This window comes from Tenrec ecaudatus, chromosome 2 (assembly GCF_050624435.1).
Source record: "Tenrec ecaudatus isolate mTenEca1 chromosome 2, mTenEca1.hap1, whole genome shotgun sequence".
In the NCBI taxonomy this organism is placed as follows: Eukaryota; Metazoa; Chordata; class Mammalia; order Afrosoricida; family Tenrecidae; genus Tenrec; species Tenrec ecaudatus.
The window spans coordinates 236,080,951-236,095,989 of record NC_134531.1 but is presented as its reverse complement, the minus strand read 5'-3'; positions in this window follow the sequence as shown (position 1 = coordinate 236,095,989).

Sequence of the window (15,039 nt, the reverse complement as noted above, 5' to 3'; positions counted from 1 at the left end):
TTTACCATGGAAGCCAATTGATAGCTTTTATGAAATCCTTCAGTATACAATTCAATGTAAAGAAAACTAAAATCCTCAAAACTGGACCAATAGCTAACACCATGATAAGCAGGGAAAAGATTGAAGTTGTCAAAGATTGCATCTTGCTTAGATCCACAACCATTGCTCCCAGAAGCAACAGTCAAGCGATCAAATGATGCATTACATGAGGTAAATCTTCTGCAAAAGACCTCTATACAGTGTTGAAAAGCAAGGATCTTATTTTGAACAAAAAAGTATGCATGACCTAATCCATGTTTTGTAGTATATAAATCATTTTTGTGAGCTCTTATAACAACCCACCCATCAATTCTATCAAGCACATTTGTACATATGTTTCCATCATCATTTTCAAAATATTTTCTTTCTATTTCAGTCCTTGGTATCAACTTCTCTTTTTTCCCTCCCTCCCTAAAACTTCCACCCTCATGAACTTTTGATAAAATCACTAGTATTTTCCTATCTTACACCATTCACTGTCTCGCTTCACCTATGTTTCTGCTGTTCATCATCCCCCAGGAATGGTGGTGGTGATGGTAGGGGTTGGGGGTTATACACTGATCATTGCAGTCGGTTCCCCTTCTTTCCCCTTTCTTCTCCCACCTTCCCCCCTACAGGTACAATGATAGGTATGTAGACCAGTGGACACACTTGAAAACCCGTTGCCCATCCCCTGAAAGCTGCTCTTTGATCAAGAGCCCGAACACATTGAATAGGGAGGCACGTTCTAAAGGAGTGATGGCAAAATTAACAAACAATGGTGGCAGAATTGGATATCTATTGCATGAAATTTAAATCTGCCTCATATCTCATACCACATACCAAAACATATTGAAGATAAATAAAAACGTGCATGTAAAACCTAAAATTATAAAATTTATCAATAAATAGGAAAGAACTTAGTGCCTTAATGCGTGCCATAAATATGCTCAAATACTTACTCCATGCAAGAACAAGTTGTTCTATTAAATTGGCATTCCATGAAACACACTTGCCCGGCAAGATTACTGAAGACAAACGTGTGCTTAAGCAAATGTGAATAAATCTGATGGTTCCTGGTTATCAAAATATATAGCATCTGGGGTATTAAAGGCTTGCAGCTAAACAAGCAGCCATCGAGCTGAGAAACAACAAAGCTGACATGGAAGAAGCACACAAACCTGTCCGACCAAAAGTTGTAGAAGGGACCAGTTATCAGACATCAAAGAACAAAAAATCATATCATGGGGTGCCCACCTTCCCGATATGATCACTGAAGACAAACGTGTACATAAGCAAATGTGGTGAAGAACGCTGATGGTGACCAGCTATCAAAAGATATAGCTTCTGGGGTCTTAAAGGCTTGAAGATAAACAAGTGGCCATGTAGCTGAGAATAAACAAAGCCCACATGGAAGAAGCACACCAGTCTGTGTGACCATGAGCTGTCGAAGGGATCAGACATCAAGCATCAAAAAACAAAAATGATATCATTGTATATGAGGGTGAGTGCAGAGTGGAACTCAAAGCCCATCAGGTAACTGGACATGCCTTTACCGAAGGGTTGTGGGGAGGAGATGAGACAGTCAGGGTGCAGGGTAGCAACAATGAAATATATAACTTTCCTTTAGTTCTTAAATGCTTCTTCCCTCTCACTATCATGATCCCAATTGTACCTTACAAATCTTGCTAGACCAGAGGATGTACATTGGTAAAAATAGCAACTGGAAACACAGATAATCCAGGACAGATGACCCCTTCAGGACCACTGGTGAGAGTGGCGAAGCCTGCAGGGTGAAGGGAATGTGGGGTAGAAAGGGGGAACCAATTACAAGAATCTACGTATAGCCTCTTCCATGGCGATTGATAGTAGAGAAGTGGGCGGGGGGGGGATGTTGGACAGTGTAACATATGACAAAATAATAATAATTTATGAATTATGAACAGTTCATGAGGGAGTGGGGAGTCAGGAGTGGAGGGAAAAATAAGCAGCCTATATTAAAGACTCAAGTAGAAGGCAAATGTTTTGAGAATGATGATGACAACGAATGTATAAATGTGCTTGACACAATGGATGGATTTATGGATAGTGATAAGAATTGTACGAGCCTCTAATAAAATTATTTTTTTAAATGAATGAAAATGAACAAATAACAAATAAATGCAAATGAACAAACAAATTAACAAACTAGATGGCTAGGATCTCTTTTAAAAATATCCACATGTATGCATCAAAAGATTTCACTATAAGAGTAAAAAGAGAACTGGGGGGAAACTTTCAAAATTACATATTGAACAAAGGACTAATCACTAAATCCATAGAAAACAGCACCTCAATAAGAAGACAAATAATCTAATTTAAAAATGAGCAGAGGACATAGACACATCACCAAAGAAGACATCCAGTCTACCAACAAATTTATGAAGAACGCAATCATTAACCATTAAAAGATGAAAATTAATACAACAATAACACATCACTTATTTCAGCATTCATAGCAAAATTTAAAACAATAACCACAACAAAAACCAGAAAACAATAAATACCAGTGAACGTGCTGAAAATGGAAGTCACCTGCACTGCCAAGTGGGTATGTAAAATGCTACAACCACTGGACAGTGGTATGGATCTTCCTCTGAAGTGAGTTATAGTAGTATCATAGGATTCAGCTAGCCCTCCCGGGTATATGTGCTAGGCACAAAGAGCTGCTCCATGAAGAGACATTTGCTTACCCAGTCTCATCGCAATAAGATTCCCAGTAGGATAAATATGAACACAACCCAAATCTCCTCTATGGAAGAATGGGTAAGTAATTTTTGGTTCATGCACATAATGGTATGTTGGTGTTATTGCTGCTGTTGTTGTTGAATCCCACCAGCTGGATTTGACACATAGTAACCCGTAGCACAACAGAAGGAAACAATGCCAGCTCCCCTCCAGCCTCACAATTTTTCCTATGCTTGAGCTTATGGTTGCAGTGACTGTGTCATCCGATTTCTCGATCACATTCTTCTCTGTTGCTGTCCCTCCACATTACCAAGCATGAGGGAATCCTTTAGAGATTAGTCTCTCCTAACAATATGTCCAGTGTCCCTGAGATCAAGTCTCACTATCCTTGTCACTAACAGACACTCTGGCCGTACTTCTCCAAAGATAGATTTATTTATCGTTTTAGCAGTTCAAGGTACTTTCAATATTCTTTACCAACACCACAATTTAAACATATCAATTATTCTGTGTTTTTTCTTTACTCAGTTTCCAATTTCCACATAGATATGAGGCAATTGAAAATATCATTAAGTGAATGAGGTGTATGTTAGCCCTTAAAGTAACATCTTTGCTTCTCAGTATTTTAAGGAGGTTTGGTGTAGCATCTTCACCCAAGGTAAAGTGTCTTTTGGTTGGGTTGCTTGACTACTGCTGCCATGCTCATTGCTTGTGCATCCACGCAAGACAAAATCCTTGACAACTCCAATCTGTTCTCCATTTATCGCAATATTATCTATTGTTCAGTTGGGATGATATTATGGAATACTATATAACACTTTGCAGTATTAAGGAATAATGATGAATCTGCAAAGCACCTCGCAACATGAGTGAACCTGGGGACAGTATGCTGAGAGATTTTAGTCAATCATAAAAACACAAATATTTAATGAGAATTTATTTTTAAAAGTCAATAAAACATTTTCACATTTAAAAATATTTAAAAAGTATTTGATGGTGATCAGGAATGGGAGGGAAAGGACAAGGGAAGGTAAAAGCTAGAGGGTAGACAACTATTAACTTGAGTCAAGAGGAAGGTAATATGCTGTGAGAGGTTAGTAAAATAATGGAAGCAGGTGAAGCCAGTGAGAGGTTTTCCACATATGCAACTATTCTTTTAAATATATGTTAAATATATATGCATATATATGTGTGTGTTAAAGAATATTTGTATATGTGTAATTACCTTTGCTGATAATATATCAATGAATGTGGTAAAGCATTCATGGGACTTGTTATGGAAAAAAATGTATATGGAAACAAACACCTTGAAGGAATGAGTGAACTGGGTTTGGCTTCTCAGACACATGGTCTGAGAGGACGCCATATTCAAGTGACATACTATAGTTTACAAGACAATGCTCTACATCTTTGATTTGTGGTGACTGGGGTCTTAAAACCTGATGGCTAGCTATCTAAAGGGCACTTATTATCTTTGCCAAAAGTAAAGATGAGTGATGAACATTGAAGGACATATGAAAATAATTAATTAAATGGGCATATGGACCACACGGACATTTGTTTCCTTAACCCTGACACCAAAACAGATATGCAAGAAGGTTAGGGGGAAATGGATTTTCCCTCAAAGACCCACTAATCCGCAAGCTAACCATGCCCCTAAGTAAAATGGACATTTCTAAGAGATCTGGCACAAATTAGAAGGCTATGGGGGAAAAAATGGGGAAAAAATGAGAAAGACCAAGTCATTACACACACACACACACACACACACACACACACACAATTTATGCAAGCCCACCAATGCCTGGACATGCACTGGTAGGGACCAGTTAGAGCACATGCCACACACTCACTTGCCTTCGAGCACATCCACTTAAAGTCCACCAACGCACAGATCCACAGCACCCAGATGGATATGGAAGGAGCCATGCAGTCTTGGTTTACCCACCGGACCTCTCTCTGGAGGCAGCCCATTCTTTTCTGTGGGAATGCATTATGAAAAACTTTGCTTCAAGTCACAAAGCTTACTTTAACTTACTATTGGGCTTCTGCTTTGCTAATCCGTCCAGGTTTAGGACAAGGACAGAGGAAAAGCATCCCATAGCCTAACAGAATGAGATGGCAAATGGATACCACTGTCCACTGTGAAGGATCAGATCAGAAGGTCCTGAAGAAAACGGTAGAACAATTTGGAGCAAAAGTCGAGTCACGAAAGAGACCAGCATTATTGGTCAGCTAGAGACTTTTGGAACTGAGGAGATTGTTTTCCCCTTTCCCCTTCAGGTCTGATGCTGAATTCAACGAGGTGGCTCACATTTCAACCAAATAATAGAAAACATTTCTTAACACAGGAAATCCTGGGCAGATGATCCCTGTAGGACCAGTGGTGTGAGTGACGATCCTGGGACGGTAGAGGAGGGTGGTGTAGAAAAGGGGAACAGATTATAAGGATCTACACATAACCTCCTCCCTGCGAGACGGACAACAGAAAAGTGGGCGAAGGGAGATGTCGGACAGTGCAAGATATGACAAAATAATAATTTGAAAATTATCAAGGGTTTATGAGGGAGAGGGGAGCAGGGAGGGAGGAGAAAAATGAGCAGCTGATGTCAGGGGCTTGGGTGGAAAGCAGATGTTTTGAGAATAATGAGGGCAATGAATGTACATATGTGCTTTACACAATTGTTGTATGTGTGAACTGTGATGAGTTTTATGAGCCCCTAAAAAAAGAATCATTTTTTATTAAGAAAACAATTATATTAGGTAGAACCACTTACTTAAACATAAGGGCATCATTTGCCCAAGGGCAAGGTATACAAGATTAGGAAAAATCAGATTAGAAACTTGAAACTGAGGGAGGACGTTGATTATTTGATGGTGCATTGAGGAAATTGTAATGAGTGAGATGAAACAAATTTGTATGGGTTGTTGAATATAAAACTGATTATTTGATCTTTAAAATTTCACCCCATTAACAGTTAAAATAAATGAAAATTAACCACTGGAAAGAATAATTAAAGGAAAAACAAACAACAGAATCAAATAATAAGTTTAGGAATAAAAATATGTATTGACAAATACATTATTAAGGTATTTTAGAAAAAAATCTCCAACAATTTTATATTGAGGCATTAGGAATAGAGGGAAAATCTTTCATTTTATTACTTTATTCCATAGACAAAAACTTATTCCTACAGTCAACTATAAAGAAATTGAGGTCACTTATTATTTGCAAACATCTGTCATGATATGTTTCTGATCATTTTCCTCAGCATTTTTATACGTATTTATCTTTAAGAAACATGGTATTTATACAATTTCATCCATAAAGTAGGGATTCAATGCATACTTTTATAACATACAACACACATATGGTTTTATATTTGCTTGTTTTATTTTAATTCTCTGACTTGCTTCTTAATTTCCAATGGATGATGATATTCTTTGGAAAAATAATTAGTTATTTATAAAGTGTTACGAGACTAAATTTCCTAGTTGGCAGCATATCTGAGTTTTTCCAGTGTCTTTGCCATGAATCTACTGCTTAATTACCAGGGCATATAAAATTTTCAAGTGGTATATTTGTATAAGGGAGCCCTGGTGACAGAGTGGTTGCATGTGGGGCTATCACCAGAAAGGTCAGCAGCTCCAAACCACTAGACGCTCCACTGGAGAAAGACTGACTTTCTAGTCCCGTGCACGGTTGCAGTCTCCGAAACTCACCGGGGCAGTTCTATTTTGCCCTCTAGGACTTGATGGCAGTGTTCATTGTTGCTAATGCCGTGCAGTCAGTTCTGACCCTTAGCAACTTTATTATGCATAACAAGAAACGCAAAACACTGCCTAGTCCTGCCCCATCCTTACAATCATTACTATACTTGATCCCATTGTTGCAGCCACTGTGTCAATCCATCTCATTGAGGGCCTTCTGTTTCAATGTCCCTCTAATTTTCCAAACACCATATGCTTCCGCAGAATTTGGTCTGTCCTAAAACCATGGCCACAGTATGTAAGATGAATTCTCTCCATCTCTGCCTCCAAGGCGCACTCTGGCCATAGTCTTCCAAGACAGAATGCTTTGTTGTTTCAACCGTCCCTTCGCAGTAAGTGAATCTCAAACCCAGCAAGTTCATATGGACTCATAGCAAACCTGTCGGGCAGAGTGTAACGGCACCTGTGAGTTTCCTAGAATCTGTTACAGGAGTAGAAAGCCTCACCTTGCTTTTGTTCATTGGCTGGTGATTTTGAACTGCTGACTTGATGGCCAGCAGCCCAACACATAACCAACCAATGATAAGTAAGATAAGATACAAGGGTAAGGCAGAATGTATTGCTAATGTGGTTAGAATTCAAAAGTGCCTATGTTACATTTAGACATGTTTACAAAATCAGTGGATGGCTGCAGATAAGATCTCTCAGTCACATTCTTTTCTTAGTCTCCAGAAATTTCATAATTTTATCAAAGTATTTATAAGATAGTAACTGCTTATATCCTCTGCTTCTTAATGAATTGCTTTTCAACTATAATCCACTAAAAGAGACGTATTTATTTTTGTTTGTGTTTGATCCAAATATCAACTACACAAACAACCTTATTTAAAAAAATACTCATAATGAGGTATCAGCATATTTCTTAGCTAGGTAAGAAATATTATTTAAAAGAAATGAAATTCGTTTGTTTTTTCTTAATCATTTTATTAAGGGCTCATACAACTCTTATCACAATCCATACAAACACCAATTGTGTAAAGCACATTTGTTCATTCTGATCTTTCTCAAAACATTTGCTCCCCACCTAAGCCCCTGGCATCAGATCCTCATTTTCCCTCCCTCCCTGTCCCCACTTCCCTCATGTACCCTTGATAATTTATAAATTATTATTTTGTCATATATTGTCATGTCTGATGTCTCTTCACCCACTTTTCTGTTGTCTGTCCCTGAGGGAAGAGGTCACATGTAGATCCTTCTAATCAGTTTCCCATTTCCAACTCATTCACCCTCTACCCTCCTGGTATCGCCACTCACACTACTGGTCCTGAAGGGATCATGCACTCTGGATTTCCTGGATTTCCAGTTCCTATCTGTACCAATGTACATTCTCTGGTCTAGTAATATTTTTAAGGTAGAATTGGGATCATGATACTGGGAGAAAATGAACCATTTAGCAACTAGAGGAAAGTTGTATGTTTCATCTTTGTTACATTGCACCCTGACTGGCTTGTCTCCTCCCCAAGACCTTTCTGTAAAGGAATGTCCAGTGGTCTACAAATGGGCTTTGGGTTTCCACTATGCACCCCGCCCCTCATTCACTATGATAAGATTTTTTGTTCTGATGATGCCTGATACCTGATCCCTTCAACATCTCATGATCACACAGGCTGGTGTGTTTCTTCCATGTGGGTTTTGTTGATTCTGAGCTAGATGGCCTCGTGTTTACCTTCAAGCCCTTACGACCCCACACACTATATCTTTTGATGGATGGGCACCACCAGCTTTCTTCACCACATTTGCTTACACACCCGCTTTGCCTCCAGCAGTTGTGTCAGAAAGGTGAGCATCACAGAATGTCAATTTAATAGAAGAAAGTATTCTTGCATTGAGGGAGTACTTGAATGAAGGTCCAATGTTCTTTTGCTACCTTAATACTAAACCTATAAATATATGCACATAGTTATATTTCCACATCCCCATATATAAATATATTTGCATATGTACATGCCTTTATGTAGACCTCTATAAATGACCTTTGCCTCCTACACCCTCCTCACCACTGATTTGGATCACCTGTTGTTTCCTTCTCCCTGGGTTTGTTAACACCACTACTTTCACCACCCCACCCCTCTCCCATGTCCCCCAGGAACTGTCAGTCCTGTTGTTTTCTCCTCCAGATTGTACATCCAACCCATCTTATTTAGACAGATCTGCGGAGAAAATAACATGCACATACAGAAGACAGAGCAAAACCAAGCAACAATATACAACAAAACAAGAAGCAATGACAAAAAGAACCACAAGAAAGAAAAGCTTGTACTTAGATCAAGGACTGTTTGTGTTGGCCTTTAGGAGTGTTTTCCAGTCCAGTCTGTTGGTGCACCATGCTCAGGCCCCAAAGTCAGCCTTCAGCATTCCCTGGGGACCTTGCCACTCCATTCCCTTGCTGTTCTGTTGTTTTGCCTCAGTGTGGCGGGGTCAGATCGGGCACAATTCCCACATTGTGTCTCTGGTGTTGTTCCCTGTAGGGTTATGGGTCAGTGAAGGATGTCATGTCTCATAGTGGGGTTGGCCATGTGGTCCTCTCTGTGGACAGGCTGCTCTAATTAGGAACATCATCCTCAAGGCCTGGTGTTCCAGGATGTGCTCCACTCTCTCCTCCTTCCCCTTCATCTGTGCCCGTGTGTTCTGATCATACAGGTCCCTTTCTGGGAGCTGCAGATTCAATGCCATCCTTTGAAATAAATTATTCTGGGTGAGGGGCAGGTGTCCATTTAGTAGTTTGAATTGGGGCAGGACCCTCAGACCTCGCCACTGATTCCCTACTCCACTCTGGCATGTTGCATTGTAATCTTGGAATACTGTATTGAAGTCTGGACCCTCTTTCTCTGTGGAGATATAAACAATACCTCCCCTTGGGTGGGTTAGTGCCCTGTGCCCCAGCTACTGATTTCTTTATTATTATTATTTCCTTTCCCCGCCTCCTTTTTAATTGTCTACCATATTTATCCCTGTATTTGGTCTGGTCCCTACCATACTACCTGGTCTTCACCCCAGGAATGTTTGCATACAGTAGCCTTTTCCCCATGCCCCTTTGAATTTTTTAAAAGCTTACCTCAGTGCTTGGCTTACTTCACTTAGCATGATTTCCTCTTTTTCTTCCAATGCAGCAATCTGCTTCATACATTCATCTCTGATTTTTAACGATGCGTAGTACTCCATTGCATGCATGTACCACAGCATTTTAATCTACTTATCAGTTGATGGAAATTTGGGTTGTTTCCAAGTCCTTGCAATTGGGAGTTGTGTTACAATGAATGTCTGGCCTTGGTTTGTTTCTTGCCTCTTCTGGGTATATGCCCAGTAGGGGGATTGCTGGGTCATTTGGTAACTCGATTTCCATCTGCTTTAGATATCGCCACATCAATTTCTATAGTGACTACATACTTACAGGTCCGCCAGCAGTGGATGAAAGTATCTGTCTTCCCACAGCCCCTCCAACAATTGTTGCTTTCTGATGTTTTCAATTGGGCTACCTTTGTGGGTGTTAGGTGGTACCTCATTGTTGTTTAAATTTACATTTCTATATGGCTAATGATCAGGAACTTTTTCTCATATTGTTTTTTGATCATTCAGAGTTTTGCCCCTGTGAAACTTCTGTTCAGGTCCTTTGCCCACCTATTCAGAGGGCAATTAGTTTTTCTTTTTGGAAGCTAGCAGAGTATTTTAGTAATAAGACCTTTGTCTGATGTGTCATTGCTAAAGATGTTTTCCAAGTCCAAGTACTCTCTTATTACTCTCTTGGTGATTTCTTTCGATGTACAAAGGTATTTTATCTTCAGTATATCCCATTTGCCAATTTGTGCCTCCTCTGTGTTTGTGTCCTTCTCTATTTCTAATAGCCTATGTATTCCCTGAGCCAAGGTTCTCAAGTTGGTCCCAATTCTCTCATTGATGGCCCTGATAGTTTGGGGTTTAACTTCAAGTTCTGTAAACTACCTTGAGTTTATTCTTGTGCATGGAGTGAGATAAGGGTTTTGCTTCATTTTTCTGCAGGTAAATATCCACTTTTCCCAGCATCACTTGTTAAAGAGGGCATTTGCTTCCCATTGGATATTTTGGGGCCTTATCAAAGATCATTTGTCTGTATGCTGATGATTTTATTTCTGGGTTTTTAGTTCTTTTCCATTGGTCAGAGTATCTCTCATTGTCCCAATACCATGTGGTTTTGACAACTGTAGCTGTATAGTGTGTGCTAAAGACAGGGAGAGCAAGCCCACCCACTGCGTGCTTTTTCTTGAGGAGCTCTCTGCTAATTCTGAGCTTCTTCCCTCTTCATATGAAGTTGGCAATCAGTTTTTCCATTACTTTGAAGAAAGATGAGGGTAATTGTATCAGGACTGCTTTAAACTTATATATCACCTTTGGCAGAACTAACATCTGGTCTATATTGAGTCTTCCAATTCATGAACATGGGATATTCCTCCATTTGTTGAGGTTACTCTTGGTTTCTTATAATAGTTTCTGTTGTTTTCCCCATATAGACCTTTTGTTCTTTTAGTCCGGTTTATCCCTAGAAATTTCAATTTGTATTTGGCTATTGTGAAGGATACCACCTTTTTGATCTCCTCTTCTGTGGTCTTATCTGATGTGTATAGCAGTCCGATGGATTCCTGTTTATTGATCTTGTATCCTTCCACTCTGCCAAACTCCTCTGTTGCTTCCAGTACTCCTCAAGTGGAGCTTTTGGGACTTTCCACATATAAAATCATATCTGCAAATAACAATAGTTTCACCTCTTCCTTCCCCTTTGATGTCTTTTCTTTGCCTTATGCTGTTAGCTAACACCTCCAGCATGATATTAAATAAGAGTCGGGACAAGGGGCATCTTTGTCTAGCCCCTTTTTCAGTAGGATTGCGTTGGTGTTTTCTCTATTGACTACCATGTTGACTGTTGGTTTTTTATATATAGCTTGTATTGTCCTGAGGGATTTTCCTTCCATTCCTATCTTCTCAAGTGTCTTAATGTGGAATTGATGTTGGATATTATCGAATGATTTTTCTGCATCTATATGCCTGCGTTCAAGCCATTGATATTCAGGGTTATCATCTCTATCTGCAGACTCTGTGATGTCATCTTAAACCTTTTGTCTTGTGTGTTTACCTACTTTCCTTTCTCATTAGTGCATTGTGCATGTGTGTGTGTGTGTGTGTGTGTATCATTCTTGACTTCTTTCCATCCTTAAGCCAATGCTATCTTGGGGTCTGTTTTCTCTTTGTTGTCCTCTGGGTGAGGTCGTTCTATGTGGCAGTCTCTTATTTATGCTTGGTGAGTGTTGTTCATCTGCCCATACTGGGTTGGCAAGGATCTTTTGTTGGGCTGAGTTTCTTCTAACATATTCTTTGAGTTTTCACTTGTCTGGGAAGACTCTTACTTCTCCATCTATCTTCATCGATAATTTTGCTGGGTAGAGTATTCTTGGTTTTGTGTTGTTTTCCTTCAATTTTTGGAATATGTTACTCCACTCTCTCCTCTTCTTCATAGTTTCTGCTGATAGGTCTGAGCATATTCTTATTTGGGAAATTTTATATGTTATTGTTTCTTTTTCTTTAGCTGCTCTCATGATTTTCTCCTTTTCCTCAAAGTTGGATAGTTTAACTATCATGTGCCTTGGTGACTTCTTGGGATTCAGTCTAGCTGGTATTCTTTCAGCCTCCTGAATGGTGGCCTGGTTTTCATTCATTAAGCTGTGGAAGTTTTCCTCCAAGAATTCTCTCATGATTGTTGCAGATGACTTCTTGGTTGTGTCTTCCTTCAGTATGCCAATAATTCTAATGTTGTTCCTCTTAATAGCATCAGAGATAGCTGTTAAGTTTTCTTCAGTTTCTCTGATGAACTTATTAGTTTTTTTGTGTGTTTGTTAAAGTCTGCTTGGCTATCCTCCAACTCACTGATGCGGTTCTCTGCTTCCTCCAGTCAATTCTGCAGGTTTGTGTGTCTGCTACTGATTTTTGTTACCTCCTCCCAAAGCTTGTGTTTTTCCCTTTGGTGTATGGCCTTTATCTCTTCTATCATTTCATCCTTTTTCAGTATTATTTCCGTCATATCCTGTATAACTCCAAGCAACATCCTGAAAATTTATTTCCATGGCAGCTCAATGTCTGCTTCTTCTATTCATTTCGTTACGTTCTGGACATCTTCTGCCATTGCCTTTTGTTTCTCCTGTTTTTTCATTGAGGTCTTTGGGGTTGATGGCTGTTTCCATTGCGTTGTTATAGATGGGACAGGTACCATTTTCTAGGGAGTCGAAGAGCACTAGCTCTCTCTGGGAGACTTGTAAGAATGCTTCTTCAAACTGCATTCAGCTTATTTCACTATGGAATTAACCTAGCCCTTTATCCTCCTGTGGCTTCCCTCTCAGCGGAGTGCCCCAGAGGCTGGTGGGTTGCCTGCTTTGGTGTTGCGGAGGTTGGGCAGAGGTTCATGCAGCAGCTTGGAATGTTGACAACTGTTGGCCGAGCTGCCTTAGGCCCCAGGCACACGCAGGAATTCCCAGGTAAGAAGTTGGGTGAGCTATCCCCTGGTGGAGGTTGGCAGATCTTTTTCCAGGGTGGAGCTCACCTAGCTGGGTGTGGCGTGGCTCAAATTTCCTAGGCTAAAGGGAATGGTCTGGAAGTCAGTAGTGCAGTGTGAGAGAACAGAAAAGCGACAAAGAAGAGAGAAATAATTAAAAAGTGAACCTGCTGAGAGCGTGCTGGGATATAGGGAAAAGAGGGAAACAAAAATAACAATTTAGCTCTGCCCTGATCCCTGCCCATGGGGCTGCAAGTGTTTAGTTCCTGCCCTGAGGCAGGTGGCGGCAAACTGTGGCTGTGTTGCTATTAAGTCCCCTCGTGGGTTCCAAATGTTCTCGGCTCCAGCAGAGACAGTCGCGGGGCCCAGGCCAAGCCCTAGCCAGCCTCCACTCTGGTAAACCAAAAGCCCCTAGCCCCTCAAAACTTTGTATGTCTGTGCCTACTTATCTTTATGAATGTCCTCCGGCATTCCCACAGTGTTGAATTTCCCTCTAAGCAACTCTCTTGGCTAAATTCGGCAGAGTCCCTTTGGTATGTGTAACTCTGTCACCATCTTCCCAGAAGTCCCCTGGTTTGTTTGATATTTCACTCAGTTCTTGCTTCTCAACGCTGAAAGAATCCATGCAGCAGAAACACCTTTTGTAATACAAGTAAATTTTATGAGGGAAAGGGATGTTTCTGGTAGGACAATCTCAGATAGTACACGCTCGCCTTGGAAAGCTGCAAGGCTGCTTCAGGAAGAGCTGGAAATGGAAGAATGGCCAGAAAGTGGAGTCCACAGAAGCTATTGCGCTGCACACATGGGCGATGTCCCACCCTCCTATCTTAAAACGAATCAACTTAAAGAGGGGTCTCATTTTTAATTTTTTTCTAACTACAACTGGTTTTAAATAAAACATAGTTGAGACAAGATAGGTGTGTTAGAAAGGGAGAAGACCCAATGAAAAGATGCCCATGAAAAGTACATTTTATGTTTAAAAAGATCATCTAAAACACTCCTGAAGTTATGACAGTCTTGACTGATAACCACCATGTCTTCCAAAATTCTCAGAGCTGATTTCCCTGCCAAAAGACAAGTTGAAAGGAGAGTACATGTGACTGCTTAATCTTATGTCACTGAATTTCATAACTGTCCATTGGGAGTCAAGAGGTGCAGAAGAAGAAATTTCTCCATTTTCTGATCAGACCAAAAACCAGAAACCACAAACGCAGGATCCTTCCTTTTTGTGTTGTATAAGTTTAACTTTGGGACTGTGCTGTTCTCTTTAACTACCTCAGAGAAATATACAGCTCTGTGAATTAATTTATTGATTTGTTATCTCCCTACAGGCAGCAAAGAGCAGTGCATGTCACCTATCATCAGCAGCTCAGGAGCGTAGGGAAGGAGGCCCAGATGGCATATCAAACTCAAGCAATGAAAGACAACAGAATCCACCAGCCTCAAGCTCAAGTAATCTATACACCAGCAGCATGGTGAAGCATGTCTCAAAGGAACCTCAAGCTCTAGTGACACATTTCAGAGGTTGGTTGTCTCACAGGTAGTGTAGCTTACAAGTTGAGGCAGAACTAGCTAAAGAAGCCACATGCTGTTTCGATTACCACCTAGTAAGAGAGGGAAGGGTGGGCCTTGCCAAACTGTTTAAGCATTGCCTTCCAATCAAACTGTGACCTTATAAAGCCCTCATGTTCCTATTGGCCAGTTTGGCACAATAAACCTACTTATCACAGATACTTTGGACATGTTATCAGAAGGAACAAATCTGTGTAAAAGACATCAATTTAATTGTTTGACACAGAGGCTGTTAACAATATGTTTAAACACAGGAGTCATTATGCGGATAGCACAGTATTGGGAAACTTTTTGTTCTGTTGTAGAATGGAGTCTGTGAGTCAGAACAAACTTGAAGGTACTTGGCAAAAATAAGGTACTTGTGACAGGTTCATTTTGAACTCTCTCTAACACCACTGACAGAAATATAAATTAACTTATTAAGAAATTTCAAGGGT